At 54.4% G+C, this 17,806-nt stretch overlaps 1 protein-coding gene across 2 annotated transcripts in view; it reads left to right on the forward strand.

Moving 5' to 3' along the window:
• Nucleotides 1-17,806, forward strand: part of Ccnd3 (cyclin D3) — a 44,640-nt gene that overhangs the window by 2,185 nt on the left and 24,649 nt on the right. The window lies entirely within an intron of this gene.

Consider the following 17,806-nt stretch of genomic DNA (forward strand, 5'->3'; position numbering starts at 1 on the left):
GGGGAAGGGCCAAGCCACCTTGTAAGAGGGTTGTGAGGGGGAGGGGTGTCATGGCAGGACTCCAGGGCAGAGGGCAGGGCCAGATGATAGGACTTGACTTTAAGAGCGAATCAGGCTGTTCCCCGCCCCTCCCCCTCCCTCTCAGCGACCCTGCCCCCTGCTGTCCCCTCCCCTGCGGTCCTGTCTCTTGAGTGTGTGAAGAACAGGTTGTACTTTTGAGAAACCACAAGAGGAAATCTAGGGAGGGCTGGGGTGGAGAAAGTTCTGGGGCCCTTGCCAAGTCCTGTTTCCTTGCTGGGCACTGGGACTCTGTTTATCTCGCCTGGGAAGCCATTTAAATGTTAAAGCCTCCAGTTTCCAGGAGCTGGTCCCTCTGTCCTCTCCTGCCCTCCCCCTGGTGTGTGGGGGGTGATAAAGGCTCATCCTGCTGCCTCCTCTCCTCACCCCTTCCGGTCTCTGTCTAAGCACTCCCTGGAAAGGAACGTGGCTTTGGTGACCACTTAGGAGCCCAGTGATATCACAGGCGCTGTCCTGGGCTTTGGCCTGCACTGCCTCACCTGGTGCTGACCAGAACTCCAGGTGGTGAAGACCTCCAGCCCCAGCTTACGGATTCGGGGAGGTGGAGACCTGCCCAGACCATGTGGCCGCAATGAGGCGGTGTCTGGTTTCAAGGCGTGCCTGTGATCTTCAAAATGAACCAGTAATGGAGGCTGAGATCTAAAGTTTTTGGTTTCTGTTTTTGTTTTGGGGGTTGTCTGTTTTTTTTTTTTTTTTTTTTTTTGGTCTTTTTCCTTTTTATCGGTACCAGGGATCAAACTCACGACTGCCTGCTTGCAAGGCAGGCGCTTATGCCGCTGAGCTAAATCCTAGCCCCAGGTTGTCTGTTTTTTGAGAGAGTGTCTCACTGAGTGCAGGCTGGCCTTGAACTCACTGTGTAGCCCAGTGTTTTGTTATTTTGGTTTTTTGTCTTTTTGAGACAGGGTCTTGCTACGCAGTTCAGGCTGTCCTTGAGCTCACTTTGCAGCCCAGGCTGGTCTCCAACTTGCAACCCATCCTCTTCCCTCAACCTCTCAAACTGGTTTAGAGCCCTCTAAGATTCTCCTGCCTGAGCCTTCTCAGTGCTGGGATTATAGGTGTATCCCACCATGCGCAGTTTCTGGAAGTGAATGTATTTTTATTTATTTATTTTTTTGTCTTTTTGAGACAGGGTCTCACTATGCAGTTCAGGCCGGTCTTGAGCTCACTTTGTAGCCCAGGCTGGTCTTGAACTCCCAAAGATCCTCTTGCCTCAGCCTCCCAAGTGCTGGGATTACAGGCATGAGCCACCATGCCCGGCGTGAATGTATTTTTAAAAAGGAAGTGAAATCAAGGATGGAAAAGAAGCCAGACATGGTGGCTCACGCCTGTAATCCCTCCCAGCACATGGGAGGCTGAGGCAGGAGGAGTGTTGCAAGTTCGAGACCAACCTGGGCTACAAAGTGAGCTCAAGGCCAGCCAGAACTGCATAGTGAGACCCCGTCTCAAAAAGACAAAAGGAAAAAAAAAAGTCTTAGGTGAAAGGTTGAGGAAGAAGATGGGGAGAACCTCTGGAGTCAGAGTTCTAAAATGAAGAAGAACTCCTCAACATGGTGGCCATGCATTTCAGTAATCCCAACACTCTGGGAGGCTGAGGCAGGAATATCTTAAATTGGAGCCCAGCCTAGGCAATTTAGCGACTTTGAAACCCTGTCTAAAATTTTAAAAAAAAGCCCGGGGATGTAGCTCAGTGCAAACGCCTGCGTTCCTTCAGTCAATCAGGAGATCAATCAATCAATGCATCTGGCTGAACTTTCTGTTAAACAGCTGCCTGATCACGCCTGCAGGAGGCAGTGCGGTGCAGGGGCGTCTAGAGGTGCCCGGAGTGGGCTTCGGAAGTGGCTCGAAGTCCCTGCTCTGTGACGAGCCACCTGCCCTACCTCCTCCCGAGGTCGCCAAGTCGTCCACCAGGTGGCGCTGTTGCTCAGCGCGTCTCCGGTGCTGGCTGGGTAAGGCTGCCACCTGGTCCTCTGCGGCCGCCTGGACCCGTCCCCAGCTGTTAGCACAGGAGCACTGAGAGCTGCTTTGGACTCTGAGAGCCTCCATAAAATGTACACTGTGGCTCCAGCCGGAGGTTGCGCACTCGGCCAATGGGACAGGCTCCTCTCCCAGGGCAGCCACATGCATCACCCCCTTACTCTTTTTTTTTTTTTTTTTGTCTTTTTCATTTTTATCGGTACCGGGGATCGAACTCACAACCACCTGCTTGCAAGGCAGGTGCTTATGCCGCTGAGCTAAACCCCCAGCCCCTACCCCCTTACTCTTTTCCCTTCCTGATTTTCCTTGGCCTTTGACTTTTATTGGTTTTTTTGTTTGTTTGTTTTTGTTTTGCTTTGAGACAGGGGCTCGCTGTGCAGTTCAGGCTGGGCTTGAGCTCACTTTGTAGCCCAGGGTGATCTTGAATTTGCAGTGATCCTCCTGCCTCAGCCTCCCTAGTGCTGGGATTATAGGCGTGTGCCACTGAGCCCAGCTGACCAGATCCTTATAAGGGTTTTGTTGTTGTTTGTTGTTTTTGGTTTTTTGCCTGCCAGGAATGGAACTCAGGGCTATGCTCGCCAGGCAAGCTCTCTGTCTCTGATCTATCCCCACAGCAAGAGAGGCCTCCTTCTGATGCCCTTATAGACAGGGAAACTGAGGTATGGGGTGGTAGCAAGTACATTCTGCCTGAGTAGTTAACTTCCAGGCAGAACATAAGTCCTTATAAATGACATCTGTCACAGCTTTGTAACAGTGGCATAACTGTCTCTCAGACTTGCCCCTGGGGCAGCCGTGGGGACAGTCCACTACCCCAAGGACTGGCTGTGGTGGTGCATGGGCATCATCCCACTACTCTGGGAAGCTGAGGCAGAAGGATTCCAAGTTGGGAGTCCATCCTGGGCAATTTAGTGACTTAGTGGGACCCTGTTTCAAAAAAGACAGGTGGGATGCAGTTCAGTGCTGAGGCGCTGGGTTCAGTCTCTAGTACTGAAAACACCCTGCAAGCCCTGGCTTCCTGCTTTCCTCGGCCTCCCTGCTGGCTGGGGTTCTTAAGGCGGGGTGCAACCCTTGAAGATGTGGAATGTCTGGGAGCTCCAAGCCTAGCCCTGGTGTCCCTGGCCCCATCAGGTCCCGTCTCTCTCTCCCTGGGCTCCCTGGGTCCTGGGGGCTGCAGCCATAGGGCAGAGGTCGACGGAGTCAGGGCCAAGAAGGCGTCCTCATGGCCCTCGCCAAATCCTTCCTGCGTTCTGATTTACTGGCTCCCTCTGGGGGACATCAGTTGTGGATGGGACCGAACAGGGTCTGTCCCCTCTCTGTGGGTGACAGTGCTGTCCCCTCCCAGCAGCAGGCTCTGGCCAGTCCTCCTGGGCAGTGTGAGTCGAGTCCTCTAATGCTGAGTCTGTGACCCTGAGAGCAGGCCCTGGGCTGTGCCCCGCATCGCCCCAGTGGCAGACCTGGGACGCTCCGGCTGCCCTGGCCCCATCCCTTCCTCCCCTGCCTTCCCAGCACTGGCCGCACCTCCTGCCCCGACCACCTCCATCTTCCCCGTGAGGTTTCCGGACATGTGGGCACAATCTGATTGGTGTAAGAGCAAATCTTTGCACACTTTCATGTGTTGTGCCTTGCTGTGCTGTGTGCCAATTGTAAATAAACTTCTAATAAATATGTATATTTGTTCATTCATTTCTCAGCTGGGCATGATGGCACACGCCTGTAACCCTAGCGCTCTGTGAGGCTGAGGCAGGAGGGTTGAAAGTTGGAGCTAGTCACTGTTTTATAATGATCATTACAATGCAATCTCTTGCCTTTTTTTTTTTGGTAACAGTGATCGAACTCACAACCGTGTGCTGCGCTCACCAGCAACGCCAGGCAGGCGCTTATACCACTGAGCTACATCCCTGGCACTCTCTTGCTTTTTAATTAAGAAGTTACTTTCCCAGCAACAAACAGGGAAAACAGAAAAGGGGAGCAGGGTGAGAAAAGCATGCTGCAGACCAGGGCATCCGGACATAGCCAGTGCCAAACCTTCCAGTCCCAACGACACTTCACACCTGCGAGGTTACTGAGATTCTTAAAGACCTTTCTCTTCTTTATGGGCCATAGATGTGAATATTGAATTTCTGATACAAAGCTCATTATGGCCGGCCGTGGTGGTGCACGCCTGTAATCCCAGTACTCAGGAGGCTGAGACAGGAAAACAGCAAGCTCAAGGTCAGCTTTCAGCTTTCCCTAAGGGCCCGCTGTCAAATACCAGGCCCCAGCAGATGCGCTTTTCAAGGGCAGAACCCTGAGGAGTGGCCCAGAAGCCTGCAGAGCTCAAACAAAAAATAACAGCGGGCCGGGCTGTGGCTCTGAGCTCCCCAGGTCCAATCTCCAGGATTGAAAAGAATTTTGAATATGCGATATTTCCAAAATATTTATTCCTTTAAGATAACGGGAGACTCAGCACATGGTAACCTAGGGTTATATTTTTATAAAGTGGTAACTGTGTCTTCCAGAACCATAACCTAGTGAGAAGCCGCTGCGGGCATCCATTTCCGAGGGTCTCTGCTGGTGTCTGTTGTGACTTCAGCAGACTTTGTTGGTGGTTGCAAAGACCTGGCCCTGCAGATGTGGCAGTGGGAGGGGGCCGTGTGGACACACAGTGTGGTGGCAGTTGAGGTGACAGGGACATCAGGGCAGTGTTGAGGAAGCCTCGTCAGGGGTCTGGACTTGATGTTGGGGGTAAGAGGGAGCCATGGAAGGCTTTGGAGGGAGGAAGCACCTAGACCAGAGCTTCAGTGGGGGGCGCTCTGGGGAGGAAGTAGCCAATGGCATTGGCCAGGGACGTGGCACACACCACACAGGGGACTGAAAGGACGGTGACACAGTGGGAATGGAAGGGAGGGGACACCTGGCAAAGGATGGAGGCCCAAGGACTTAGTCATCAGCAAAAAGAAGTGAGGACTTCTAGGGCAGGAGATGCCACGCCCACTGTCGCATCCACCCCACGCCATGCACTGTTCCCGAGTCCTGGGAAGAACACACTCCAGACTGAGCTCTGGGAGGCTGAGGCAGGAGAATCTCAAGTTCCAGCCCAGCCTACGCAGCTTATTTAGTGAGACACTGGCTCAAAATAAGAAAATACAAAGGGCTTGGGATGTAGCTCAGTGCGAAAGCTCTGGGTTGGATCCTCAGTGCCCCACCCCCCAAAAAAGAGTCAAGGGACAAATGGGTTTAATCATGAGTGGACCTCATGGTGAGCAAGTGTTTTTCTAGGTGCTAAAAGATTTGGGGTGCCTGGGGGGGGTTACAGCTGCAGTTGGAACTGTGATGCATGTAAGGAGCTCTGGAGTGAGCAGCTTGGGGTGTCACTGCACTGGTCCGGGGACTCATGAGGGGGCCAAACCCCAGTCACCCACAGAGGGGCACACAAAGTTGGTCTCCAGTGGCAGGGCCGTTTATTTGTCTGGGGCAGGGTCTTGCTACGTGGCCCAGGCTAGCCTTGATCTCTAGGTAATTCTCCTGCCTCAGCTTCCGCCCAGCTGGGGCCTTTCTTCTTGAGGCTCCTTTGGTCCCTCTGAGCCGCAGTGGGGGAGACTGAGGCCGCCTGAGCAGGAAGCAGGGCCTGTCTGCCTCTCTGGCTTGGCAACAGCAAAGGGGTGGAGTCTGGATTGAGCCCCAAGATAAGGGGTGAGTTGCAGCTGCCAGGGGAGATCAATAAACAGCAGTGCATGAAGGGGAGTGAGCGCTACATTGCGGCCTGTCGCACCCGCTCCCCTGGCCCAGCCCCCCTTCCGCGCATGCGCATGCAGGCCCCCCTCCCCCCCCTCCCCACCACCGCGGGCCCTCTCCCAGGACCAGGCTCTCTCGCTTTGCCCAGGCTCCGGCTGTCCCCAGCTGTCTGGGTCCAGTGAGCACTCAGGACAGGTGGCTAGAGAGAGGCCACCCTCAGACTCTCTGAGGCTGTCCAGGAAGAGCCAGGCTGTGGGGCCAGTCTGGGAAGCCGAGACAAGACGGGCCGGGCCGGGCCAGGATTGCAGTAGTGCTGGGGCCGGTTTGCACACAGCTGTACAGCATGGCATCTAAGGCCAACCCCCTGCCCATTCCCTGCAAGACTCATGGCTCCTGGGTTCACACGAGGGCCCGTATAACCATGAGCTCTCACTGTCCTCACCCCTGCCTGGTTTCAGGTGTCAGACACTTTCCAAGGCCGCCCGGGCCACCCTGGAGCTGACCCCTCCTCTGCCACCACTTGCTGGCTGCCCAGGGCCACCTCGCCTGAGCCTCGGTGGACCCTCTGTGCCTACTGCTGTGGCAGCACCAGCTGCCGCCAGATACTGTGTCCCTACCCCCAGCAGCAGGGCGGGGCCCAGGCAGTGGAGACAGGGCCGCTCGTCCTTCGGGTGTCCCCTGCGTGACCCAGCATCAGGGCACTTCAGCGACTCCCTGGCACCCCCAGAGTTCATTGATGCCCCACGCCCGCTCTAATCTGTGGCTGGACAGCGCCCCCCGCCCCTGTGTGTGTGGCCTCTGCCGCCAGCATCGGAAACCCCGAGTGCCGTCACTGCCAGGACCTCCCCGCGTCCAAGTCTGACCATGGCGTGGTGCTGTGTGCCTTGGCCGCCTGTCCCCACTGTGTGGGCGGGACACGGGTCGCCCCTTTGTTAGGATCCCCAGCTCTGAGGCTCCCATGGCCGCAGCCTGAGCACTGGCCACCCTCTGGGCAGCGCCAGCCCCTGGCAGGCAGAGGCACTGGGCAGGGCGGCGGCTTCCCATTTGCTGCCATCTAGGGCGGGAGGACCAAGAGGCCAGGGACAGTAGGTGGCCATGAGCAGCCATAGTCGTCATGGTGCAGGTGGCAATGCAGGCAGAATGTGGGAAAGGGGTGGCAATGGGCTTCAGGTAGCTGGCTGATGCCACAGCTGTCCCCATGCCACCTCCCTCTGTCCCTGCCTTCTGATGTCCAGTTTTCTCTCCCATCTTCCGATTGGTCCTTTGCCCAGCTCTCACTAGGAGGCCACTGGTGTCTTCTAGCCACGCCCTCCGTATCCCAGGTCATGCTGGATGTGACTTAGTGAGCATCTACTATGTGCCACCCCACCTGGGGATTTTCCTGTTTATCTCTTTGTGTTTTTTTCTTTTCTTTTGTCTCTTTGAGACAGGGTCTCCATATGCAGTTCAGGCTGGCCTTGGGCTCACTTTGTAGCTCAGGTGGTCTTGAACTTGCAAACGACTCTCCTGCCTCAGCCTCCCAAATGCTGGGATCACAGGAGAGAGCCACTATGCCGGTGAATTTTCCTGTTTAAAATGAGTCCCACACTCAGGGCTGGGGCACTGTTTGAGGTGATCACCAGTGCCTTATGGAGTGTAGACTGCAACCTCCCTGGTAGCTCTTCCTGGAACCTCTGGTGCACAGCTGGTGCCCTGGGGCTGTGGGTCGTAGACACCTGAGGGACAGAGTGAGGGTTAAGAGGGTGACAGAAGGCACCTCCTCAGGCCTGTCGGAGGTTACAAACCTCCCCACAAAGAAAATCCATTCCTATGTCTGGTGTGAGAGGGAAGCAAAACCACTACTCCAAGGTGGGGTGAGGCGGCAGAGAGAAGACAGGGAGGGGCCCGAAGCTGCATTTCTTTTGTTATTTTGCAGCAGGGTCTTACTGTGCAGTTCAGGCTGGACTGGAACTCACAGGGACCTCCTGCCTCAGCCTCCTGAGTGCTAGGCTCATAGGTATGTACCACCATGCCCAGCCTCACAAGTACTGTATTGATCTGGGGTTGCAAGTAAATTCTAACAAGATCTGACTACTGTTGGGCACAGTGGCACATGCCAGTAATCCCAGTGTTTGGGAGGCTGAGGCAGGAGGATCCTTATGAATTCAAGACCATCCTGGGCTACAAAGTGATTTCAAGGCCAGCCCAAACTGCATAGTGAGACCCTGTCTCAAAAGACCCCCCCCCCAAAATATCTGACAGCTGAGGGCTACCTGTCCACCCACCTGCTGCCCAGAGATGCCCCATTAGTTGGTTCTACCCTGTCACCAATCAGCAACCCAGCAGGGGGCCCAGCAGCACTACCCAGCCCTCTACTCCCATGGGCCTATTTGCAAGGCTCCCATGGGGTGGGGCGGGGCAGGGCAGGGCACAGGTGGGTGGGGTGCCACTCTCTGGGCCCCCGGGGAGGGGAAGGAAGCCCTGCCCACTCCTCCTGCACAGGGCCTCCTGTGACCCACACATGCATGAAGAGGGTGGGGACAACAGGAGCAGGCAGCCGGCCACCTGTGACCTCCCTGAGCCCAGCGCCTCATCAACACCTGGGGGAGACCCCAGCGGTTTGGGGGAGCCTGTTTTGGCTGAGCTTTATTTACCTCTCACAGAGGAAGTAAATAAATAGTTCGTGGTGGGTTCCTGCGGACAGGTGGGCACCAGACGCCCGGTGCAGCTCACTCGCACGTTGGAACCATGGCGGCCCGGAGGAAGTGGTGACACAACGATTGCTGTTTTATTTTCCACTCAGCCTCACGCTCCTGCTCCTCGGGCCCTTCCTGCATGCCCAGAGGTTTTCTTGGCAGCCTGGGAGCCAATCCTGTGTTCGTTCATTTCTTCACCCACACAGGGCGGTGTGGACGGTGCCCTTGTGGTGCTGGGTGCTGCCAGACTCGGAAGATGAGAGGGCTTCGGGTTCCCTGGGACTGCTTCCTAATGAGGTGACCATAGGCAGCCAGGTGTGGTGGCTCATGCCTGTGATCCCAGCTCTCGGGAGGCTGAGGCAGGAGGGTCACAAGTTCTCGCAAGCCCACCGTGGACAGCTGAATGGCTTAGTGAGACCTTGTCTGAAAATTTTAAAAAGGGATGGGGTTGTAACTCAGTGACAATAACAACAGAGAACAGTGAGAACAACAACGGTTGCAACAACAGAACAAACCAAACCTTAAAAAACATACATAAATAGAATGGCAGGGAACCAGGGATACAGCTCTGTAGTGGAGTACGCGCTTAGCACACCGGAGGTGCTGGGTTCAATTCCCGGCACCTCCTCCTCGAAAGATAGTAAGGAGAGAGCAAGGCTGGCAGTTTCCCTGCCCCTAACCCTAACCCTGCCTGTGCCACCGCCTACTGCAGCTGGAAGCTCGGGCTTGGACTCCCAGGCACCTGCTGCTCAGGGCTCGGAGGCTCCACGGCCTCTGCAGTGCTGAGTTCAGCTGCTCCTGTCGTCCTCATCAGTCTCCTGGGATCTGGACCACAAAGGCAGCCAGCCTTTACCCTCTCTCCAAGGGCAGGAGGGTCCCGGGATCCAGTGTGGCCCCACGCCTGCGGCCTCTTGTGTGGTCCTTTGGTGCTCTTAGAAAACGGACCCCAGCCACCAGGGACAGACACAACGGATGTGAGGTGTCCTGGGTGTGGCCCGTTTACTGTGGCCTTCCGAGGTTGGAGTGGGGTGCAGGTGTTCTTTGGGGTATGCAGGTAGCATCTGGAGGGATGGCAGGCAAGGGTCTCCTTGTATTACCCAGGCTGGTCTTGAACTTGCGATCCTTCTATCTCAGCCTCCCAGGGCACTGGGATTACATATGTGTACCACATGCCCATTGTCTTTAAGAAGTCATCAAATCAGGGATTAGGGATCTAGCTCAGTGGTAGAGAGCTGGCCTACCAAGCTCAAGGTCCTGGGTTCTATCCCCAGCACAAAGGGGAAGAAAACCCCCCAAAACCCCAAGTACCTACTCATTCAAGAAATTCAGACTCTTAAAAAAAAAAGTGGGAAAAACCAGCTCAGTGTCATTAGGTGGTTGCCTGGCAAGTGCAAGGTTGTGAGTTCACTACCAAGAAAAAAAATAAAAGAACCTCTCTTATACTTACTATCATCCAAAAATAGGACTGACTGCTTTTTATAATTTCCTTCTAGTCTTACATCTTTTTTTTTTTTGGTATTGGGGATTGAGCTCATGACCACATGCTTGCCAGGCAGGAGCTTATGCCATTGAGCTAAATCCCTGGCCCTCGGTCTTACATCTTTAAAAAAATTTTTTTTATTTGTTTGTTTGGATTTTTTGAGTCAGGGCTATGCTAAGTAAGTAGTTCAGGCTGGCCTTGAATTTGAGGCAATCCTCCTGCCTCAGCCTCCCTGAGTGCTGGAATTACAGGCATGCATCACCATGCCTGGCTCATTTTTTCCCTCTAAATTAGGATCATTGTATATGTTCAAGGTCATTTCTGTCTTTTTTTTAACATAACTTTTTGTGCTATGCAAATTTACTTAAGTATTTGTTGTTTTCCAAGATGGGTCCATACCACTGGTCCATTGGCCATGATAGACTGCAGTTTGTAGTGAATTTAAAAATGTGTCACGATTTGCCTAAAGACACAAGAATATCTAATTTGCGCATTTGAGAGCATGACTGAAGCGTCGCAGGAATCAGTCACAGTGGTTTGCAGACTTTAACACGTAAGGTGGGACGGAACGAGCAAGAGAACCGAGAGCAGGGGAAGAGCTGCCTGTTCGAACCTTGCAACGTAGAGGGGCAAAGGAAAGCGGTGTCACCCTTAGATGTCTTGAGTGACATGAAAGTGGCTTCTCAAGTGAACATTTTATTGCAAAAACATAAAATGCTGATGCTTGAAAAAAATCTAAGGTTTTGCATTCTGTCTACACAATACTTTAACAAACTCTTCTCATCAGGTATGGTGGCTCATGCTTGTAATCCCAGCACTCGGGAGGATGAAACAGGAGGATCTCCATGAGTTCAAGGCCACCTGGGCTAGATAAACCAGTTCCAAGCTGGCCTGTACTACATAGCAAGACCCTGTCTCAAGGAAACAAAAATAGAGCAACCTGTTTGGGACCCCCTTGTCTCTCAGGAGAGATTCCAATTCCCCAGGAAATTTTCCTGTTTTGTTTTTGTATATGTATATATCTGGAATCGAACTCATGACCTTGTGTATGCTAAGCAGGCACTTATGCCACTGAGCTATATCCCTGGCCAATGTTTCTATTCTTTTTTATTTTGGTACCGGGGATCGAATTCATGACCTCACGCTTGCCAGGCAGGCACTTATGCCATTAAGCTAAATCCCCAGCCCCAAGGTTTCTATTCTTAAAAGCAAAAATTACGGGGCTCAGCGGCATAAGCACCTGCCTTGCAAGCAGGTGGTTGTGAGTTCGATCTCCGGTACTGATAAAAGAAAATTTATTTTTTTCTGTCAATATACGGAATTTGTAACACTTGTGTCCACATAGAGCTTTCTCTATCATTGCACAATTTCTACAGGTATTTTCTAGTCCTTTGTTTTATTTTGTCTTGTTTTGTTTGAGACAGGGTCTCACTATTTATTGCAGGCTGGCCTGAGATCACTATGTAGCCCAGGCTGACCACAGACTCTTGAGAATCTTCCTGCCAAGTGCTAGGGTTACAGACATGCAGCGCTATGCCAGGCCCCCAGTTTTATTTAAGGTCTGTGCTGGGCTCCAAAACGTGATAACTTGTTTCTGGCTGTGAGCTTTGTGGTTGCTTGGAACCCCAAATATCCCAACACCTAATGCAGTGGCCATTTCCCATAATGCATGGCAGTAGTGGGTCCTATCTGGGTGCAGTGGCAGCGTGGGAACTGGGGTACGCACAGGAGGCCTGGTGGACCGCAGATGCCTTTGTGTGGGACCTTGAAGGTCAGCAGGACAGAAGATGGAGGCTGGAGCACTGCAGAAGTGTCAGAGGTCTGTTTATCAGGGGGCTCCCCGCCCTGCGTCAGGGGCGCCCATTCCCTGCTGGAGAGGCTGCGGTGCTCTGATTAGGTGACAGGGACCGGCTGAGGGGTGGGGCGGGCGGGGGACAGCCCGGCCCTGGAGAGGAGCAGGGGCGGCGCCTATGGAGGGCGCAGCCTCGCCCTAGGCCCGCCCAGCAGGGGGACACGGACCTCCAGGCCCCTGAGGGGCACCTGCCCTGGGCCCGTGTCGTGCCCTGCCAGGGTTCGATGGCGGCTGGGGAGCTGTGGAGTCCGGGCGCAGAGAGCCCTGTGTTCCGTGCGCTGGACGCGGATGCGCCAGGGGCCTCTGAGGCCCTTTTGTCACCTGATGCTCCGTGCATGAGCTGGGGCTTCAGAGCAGCCTATGACCCAGAGGCCAGAAGGGCTAGGACATGAGCCACACAGCCCGGTGGGGCCTCAGCGGCCTTGGGCAGAACGCAGAGGATTCCCTGCTGCTGCTGCTCCTCCTCCTCCTCCTCTTCATGGTCCTGGGAATGAAACCCAGGCCCTTCACGCTGAGCTACATCCCAGCCCTTTTTAAATTTTTAAATTTTAAAACAGGATCTCACTGGGGATTTAGCTCAGCGGCATACGTGCCTGCCTTGCAAGTGCGCGGTACCGAAAACAAAAAATCTTAACCCAAACAAACCAGGGTCTGGCTAAATTGTCCAGCTGGATTCCTGTCTTGGCCTCCCAGCGGGCTGGAGTTACAGGCAGGCTCCACCTGCTCAGAGAAATAATTTTTCTTGTAGAAACTTTGAAAAATATGAAGTGGAACTATAATTCCATTATTCAGACACAGTCACTATTAATATTTTCATGCCAGGCATGGTAGCACACACCTCTAATTCCAGCCTCAGAAGGCTGAGGCAGGAAGATTGCCATGAGTTCAAGGCCAGCGGGCTACACAGTGAGTTTAGGGCCAGTGTGAGTTACAGAGTGAGCCCCACCTCAAAAAGAATTATTTTCCATATGTATTTACTGCTGTTTTTCTTTATAGGTAGCCTTTTTCCTATAGCTGGGACCATGTGCTATGTAAAGTTTCGTATTCCCCATTGACTTTTTTGTAAGTGTGAAGAGCATGCCCATTTTCCAAGGCCATTAAAATATTTTTTAAACCAGGCACGGTGGTACACATTTGTAATCCATCACTTGGGAGGCTGAAGCAGGAGGATCACTCCAAGTTTGAGGCCAGCCTGGGCTACACAGTGAGTCCGTGTCTCAAAAAGAAAAAAAAAAGAGAGGCAGACAGACAGAATGGACAGCAGGCATGGGCCCTCATGCCTGTAATGCCAGCATGAGTCTCGCTGTGTAGATCAGACTGGCCTCAAATCATGGCGATATTCTTGCTTCATCTTCCAAATGGTCAGGTTCTAGGGCTGCTTCGCCACACCCAGCAAATCAAAGGTTTTAATATCCACCAGGACTCATCTGTGTGAGTGATGCAGATTCAGGAGCAAACAGACCTAACCAGGCTGTCCTTTTGGGGTCAGCTGCTGCCCCCATGGTTCCTGAAGTCCATCGTGGTTGTGGGTGGGTCCCAGCTCATTCCAAGCCTGCTATGACAAAGTCCCTGAGGTCTTCGCTCCATTGTAGGCTGTGTGACTTCGAGGTCAGTGTCTTTCGTGAGGCTGTGTTTCTCTCCCAAGGCTCAGCGCACCCAGAAGCTACTCAGGAGGATCCCGAGCCCTCTGGCCTGGGTGACACTATGAAGTCAGGCTCAGGGTGGATGGCCAAGGCCCCAGACGGACAGCTCTGTTTGGGAAGAGCCAGGGAATGTTTGAGAACTCGAGGGCGCAGCTTTCCCCTCTCAGGATGGATTTAAGAGGGAAACCTGACTGCTTGAGGCGTGCATGCCCATGATCTTAGCTACCCAGGAGGCTGAGGCAGGAGGAACCAGGGAGCCCGCACAGTTCAATGAGACGCTGTCTCAGCTATGAAAACGGCTGAGGGCCTATGCTCCTGGGTTCAATCCCAGATGGGCAGTGGGGAGCCGTCACCTGAGACCTGAGTCACCTGTCACTGGTCTCAGGGATATGGGAGTCTGGTAGGAGCCCAGACTAAGTGATCTGTGTGGCTTCCTCTGTTCCCACACTTATAGGAGAGGGAAAAGGGCCTTTCTGCGAATAACAGGTGCCGCACATGGCCCCACAGTAACCACACGTGTAGCCGCCAGCCGTCAGGCACTATGCAGAATCCCGGCACACAGCGCCCAGAAGTTCCTGGAACTCCTTCACCTCTTGCTTCAGCCCGGTGTCCAGATGTGGGCTCCAGAAACCTCAGGGGGTCCAAGGAACTTCATCGGGGACCACAGGACAGGATGAGGCTCTGCTCCCCACCAACCTTCAACTTTTTGAGAAGAGGGTCTTGCTATGCAGCCCAGGCTGACCTCGGATGTACAGTGACCCTCCTGCTCCAGCCTCCTGTGTGCTGAGATTACAGGCATGTGCCACCACAAGCAGCAGGTTTTTTCTTATCGGATCCTAACACAGTGATTAAAAACTAGGACATTAGCCGGGTGTGGTGGTGGCACACCGGTAATCCCTGCACTCTGGGGGCTGAGGCAGGAGAATCTCCAGTTCCAAGGCCACCCTAGACTACGTAGTGAGTAGTTTTGAAATTTTTGAAGAGGCAAAGAACTTTTGAGGAATCTTTGTAGAAACTAGCAAAGACCGGGCAAGGGTTTCATGACTTGAGCTGAACTTCCCCATCAGAGGTGCGGCAGACTCCTGTCCCTTGTCGCCCAAGACCCGCATACCCACAGCACTGACATCAGGAGCCCGGGTGGCGTCCTGGCCTTGTCCCCCGCTGTGCCCCCTGTGGCCTGGTGCCTGGTGGCCCCAGGCTATGTCTGGATGGCTCCGGCCCTATCAGATGAGGCTGCTCCAGGCCTGCCTCACCCTGCTGGGTCTGCCTGGGCCTTGTTCCAGATAAGGCATCTGCTGGAATCCGATGAGGGCCTCGAGCCTCGGGGTCTCTTCTGGGGGACACAGTTCAGATCCCGGAACCCTGCCTTGCCATCCCAGCCTGGCCCCAGTGCTCACCACTGCTGGTGGGGCTTGTGACACCTCCTCAGCTGTCCCCTCCCCATAACCCCTGCAGGTTACCGGAGGGATCTTGTCAGTGGCTCTGAGTGCCCCTTGGCCCACTGCCTCAGTTTCCCGTGATATACCCTGGCCATCTGCTTTTCTAGGTGGTGGGCTTGGTGTCATCCTTTCAGGTTTTGTCGTTAATGTCCTGATTTCTAGGGGACAGAATTCCTGTCCCTTATCCCCCTGCTTCCTCCCTGGCCACCACAGCAACAGATGCTGGAACTTTGTACCTCACTGGCTTTCTCAGAGTGGGGAAACGGGGTCAGGTTTCTACTGATGGCGGGGGGGGGGGGGTGAGTCAAAACTATACAGTCTTGGGCCCCACTCCACACCTCTGGAATCAAAATCTCTTGTGGAGCCAGACATGGTGGTGCACACTTCAAATCTCAGGTCTCAGAAGGCTGAGGCAGGAGGATCGTTGTGAGTTTGAGACCAGCTTGGGCTACAAAGTGAGCTCAGTCAAGGCCGGCCTGAACTGCACAGCAAGACGTTGTCTCAAAATGACAAAAACAGTCCCTGAGAAGCAGGGGGGGGGGAAGAGGCCTCGAGCTGCAGGTGCTGATGTCCACTCATAGCTGAAGGGGACAGGGACAGGGACAGGCACGTCCCTGACCTTCAAACGAAGCTTTTTGCCTGGATGGAGAGCTGGGAAGACCAAGGACAGTCGCGCTGCTCCAGGAGCCCGGCTGCCCCTGCCCTGCCCTGGCCACCTGAGCTCCAGAGTTTTCCTGTCCGTTAGCCTGGCGGCCTGGGCGGCAGGGCCCCTCCCTGGTGGGGCCAGGTGCTGCGCAGCTGGGTGAAATGAGGACAGTGGCCTCCTCCCTCTGCGCCCCCGGAAGCCACATCCCATTTCCTCCCCCACTCAGCCGCTCCCCTCCCCCTGTCCCCTGCCCCAGGAGCGGACGAGGTAAAGGGAAAGTGAGGGGCCTGGGGTTCCACTGCCACCGTCCGGTGCTCACACAGCACAGGCTGGGGTGTGGGAGAAGTGGTCCCCAGCTCCCCAGGGCAGTGACTCTGGCTGCAGCCTGTGTGGCACAAAGCAGGTGGATCTGAAGGGGTTTGGGATGGGCTCCTGTGCCCTAGGAAGATGGGCTTGGTGGTACAGGCCTGGAACTCCAGCTCCGAGAGGCTGAGGCAGGAGGATCCTAAGTTCCAGCCCAGTCTGGGCAACTCAGTGGGACCCTGACTCAAAAGCAAAAAGGTTTGGGGATGTAGCTCAGTGCAGAGGGCCTGGGTTCAGTACCCAGAATGCAGAGAGAAGGAGAGAGGGACAGAGAGAGAGAATATGTGATTATGAGAGCTGGCAGGGGGGACTGGACTCAGCCCGGGCCCAGTACCAAGGTTCTCAGAGCCAAACTGTTTCTGTAGCTTTGAGGCCGGGGAGGCCCTGACCACTGCGTCCTGCACTGAGCTCACAGCTCCGGGCCAGCAGGTGCCCATCGCCCCATTGTCTGCATTTCTGATTCATCCTGCTGGAACAGGAGCACCGGTGACAACACTGCTGTCCTGCAGCTCCAGCACTTGGCACCTTGCGGGAGGACAGGTGCCTCAGGAGGCCGCGTCCCAGAGGTGAAGCTTCTACCACCCAGACCCCTGTACAGCCTGCTCTGGGCTCCCCTGGCCTGCGGGTGCTGGGCCTAGGAGAAGTCAGGGGAAACCCTCCTGTCTCTGCCTCCTAAGAGAGACTTTCCCCTTTCCTCGTTTTTAACTTTTTTAGATTTAATTTAATTTATTTTTGTTACTGGGATTTGAATTCAGGACCTCATGCTTGCCAGGCAGGCACTCACACTGTTGAGCTACAGCCCCACCCTTACTTTAAAAAAAAAAAAAAAGATGGGCCCAGGTACTGCGGTGCACGCCTGTAATTCCAGCACTCAGAAGGCTGAGGCAGGAGGAGCCCCAGAAGTTTGACCCTATCCTGGGCGACTTGGTGACCCAAAAAAAAGAGCTAGAGTTGGAGCTGAGTGCAAAGACTCGACCCTCAGCACCAAAACTCCCCAAAAAACAAAACAAAAAAAAAACGTTTAAAAGATAGCGATCTAGGTGCCGCGGGGAAACAGGCAGCCCCTGTTCCCTGCCACCAGCCCTGGCTCCGCTGCCAGCTGCTGCCCAGGCCTCGGCGCCCCCAGCTGCTCCCTCCTTCCTGTCCCTGTCAAGTCCCTGCAGTGGCCTTGTGCGGGCTCCATTTCTCCCTCTTTTTATTTTAAAGAGACATTGCACGTTTTTGTCAGTCAATCGCCAGCATCTCAAAAGAGAACCCCGGAGGCTTTGATGCGGGGTCTGCTGCCGCTGCCCTCCCCCCCCCGGGGGGTCTGGGCTCCCCGCTCCCTGCAGCGTGTGCCCCTTCATCCTCTGTGCCTGGAGATCGACGTCACGGAGCTCAGCCTGGCCAAGCATGGCCCAGCGCCACCTCCCCCAAGAATGGCCCCATGGTTGTCTGGCCAGGTCCCATTGTCAGCCTCTGGGCGCTGCCCTAGGCCTCGCTCTAGCCGCCTTGCCACCGCTGTGAGACCTGCCCGCCGAAGGTGACCGCTCCTCCACCGCGTCCCACCTTCTCAGGCCTTTGTGAAGCCCTTGTCCCGGCTCTCGACCTAGATGGACATTTACCCTCTTGGCTGCCCAGGGGCCATCTGTCACCCTCCTGTCCATTTTCTTCTGATTCTCCATGCCTGTAATCCCAACACTGGAGAGGCTGAGGCAGGAGGATCCCTGTGAGTTCAAGGCCAGCCTGGACTCCCTACTGAAACTCTTGTTTCAAAAAGACAAAAATAAATAAATAAAAGACAGGGGCTGGGGATTTAGCTCAGCAGCATAAGCGCCTGCCTTGTAAGCAGGTAGTCGTGAGTTTGATCCCCGGTACCGATAAAAAGGAAAAAAAGACATAAATAAATAAAAGACATCTCATAAATTTATTTTTATTTTGTTTATGTATTCTTTTGAGACAG

The sequence above is a fragment of the Cavia porcellus genome, unplaced genomic scaffold, assembly GCF_034190915.1.
Source record: "Cavia porcellus strain 051 isolate PalLab524CR breed Dunkin Hartley unplaced genomic scaffold, mCavPor4.1 scaffold_28, whole genome shotgun sequence".
NCBI classification, from domain to species: domain Eukaryota; kingdom Metazoa; phylum Chordata; class Mammalia; order Rodentia; family Caviidae; genus Cavia; species Cavia porcellus.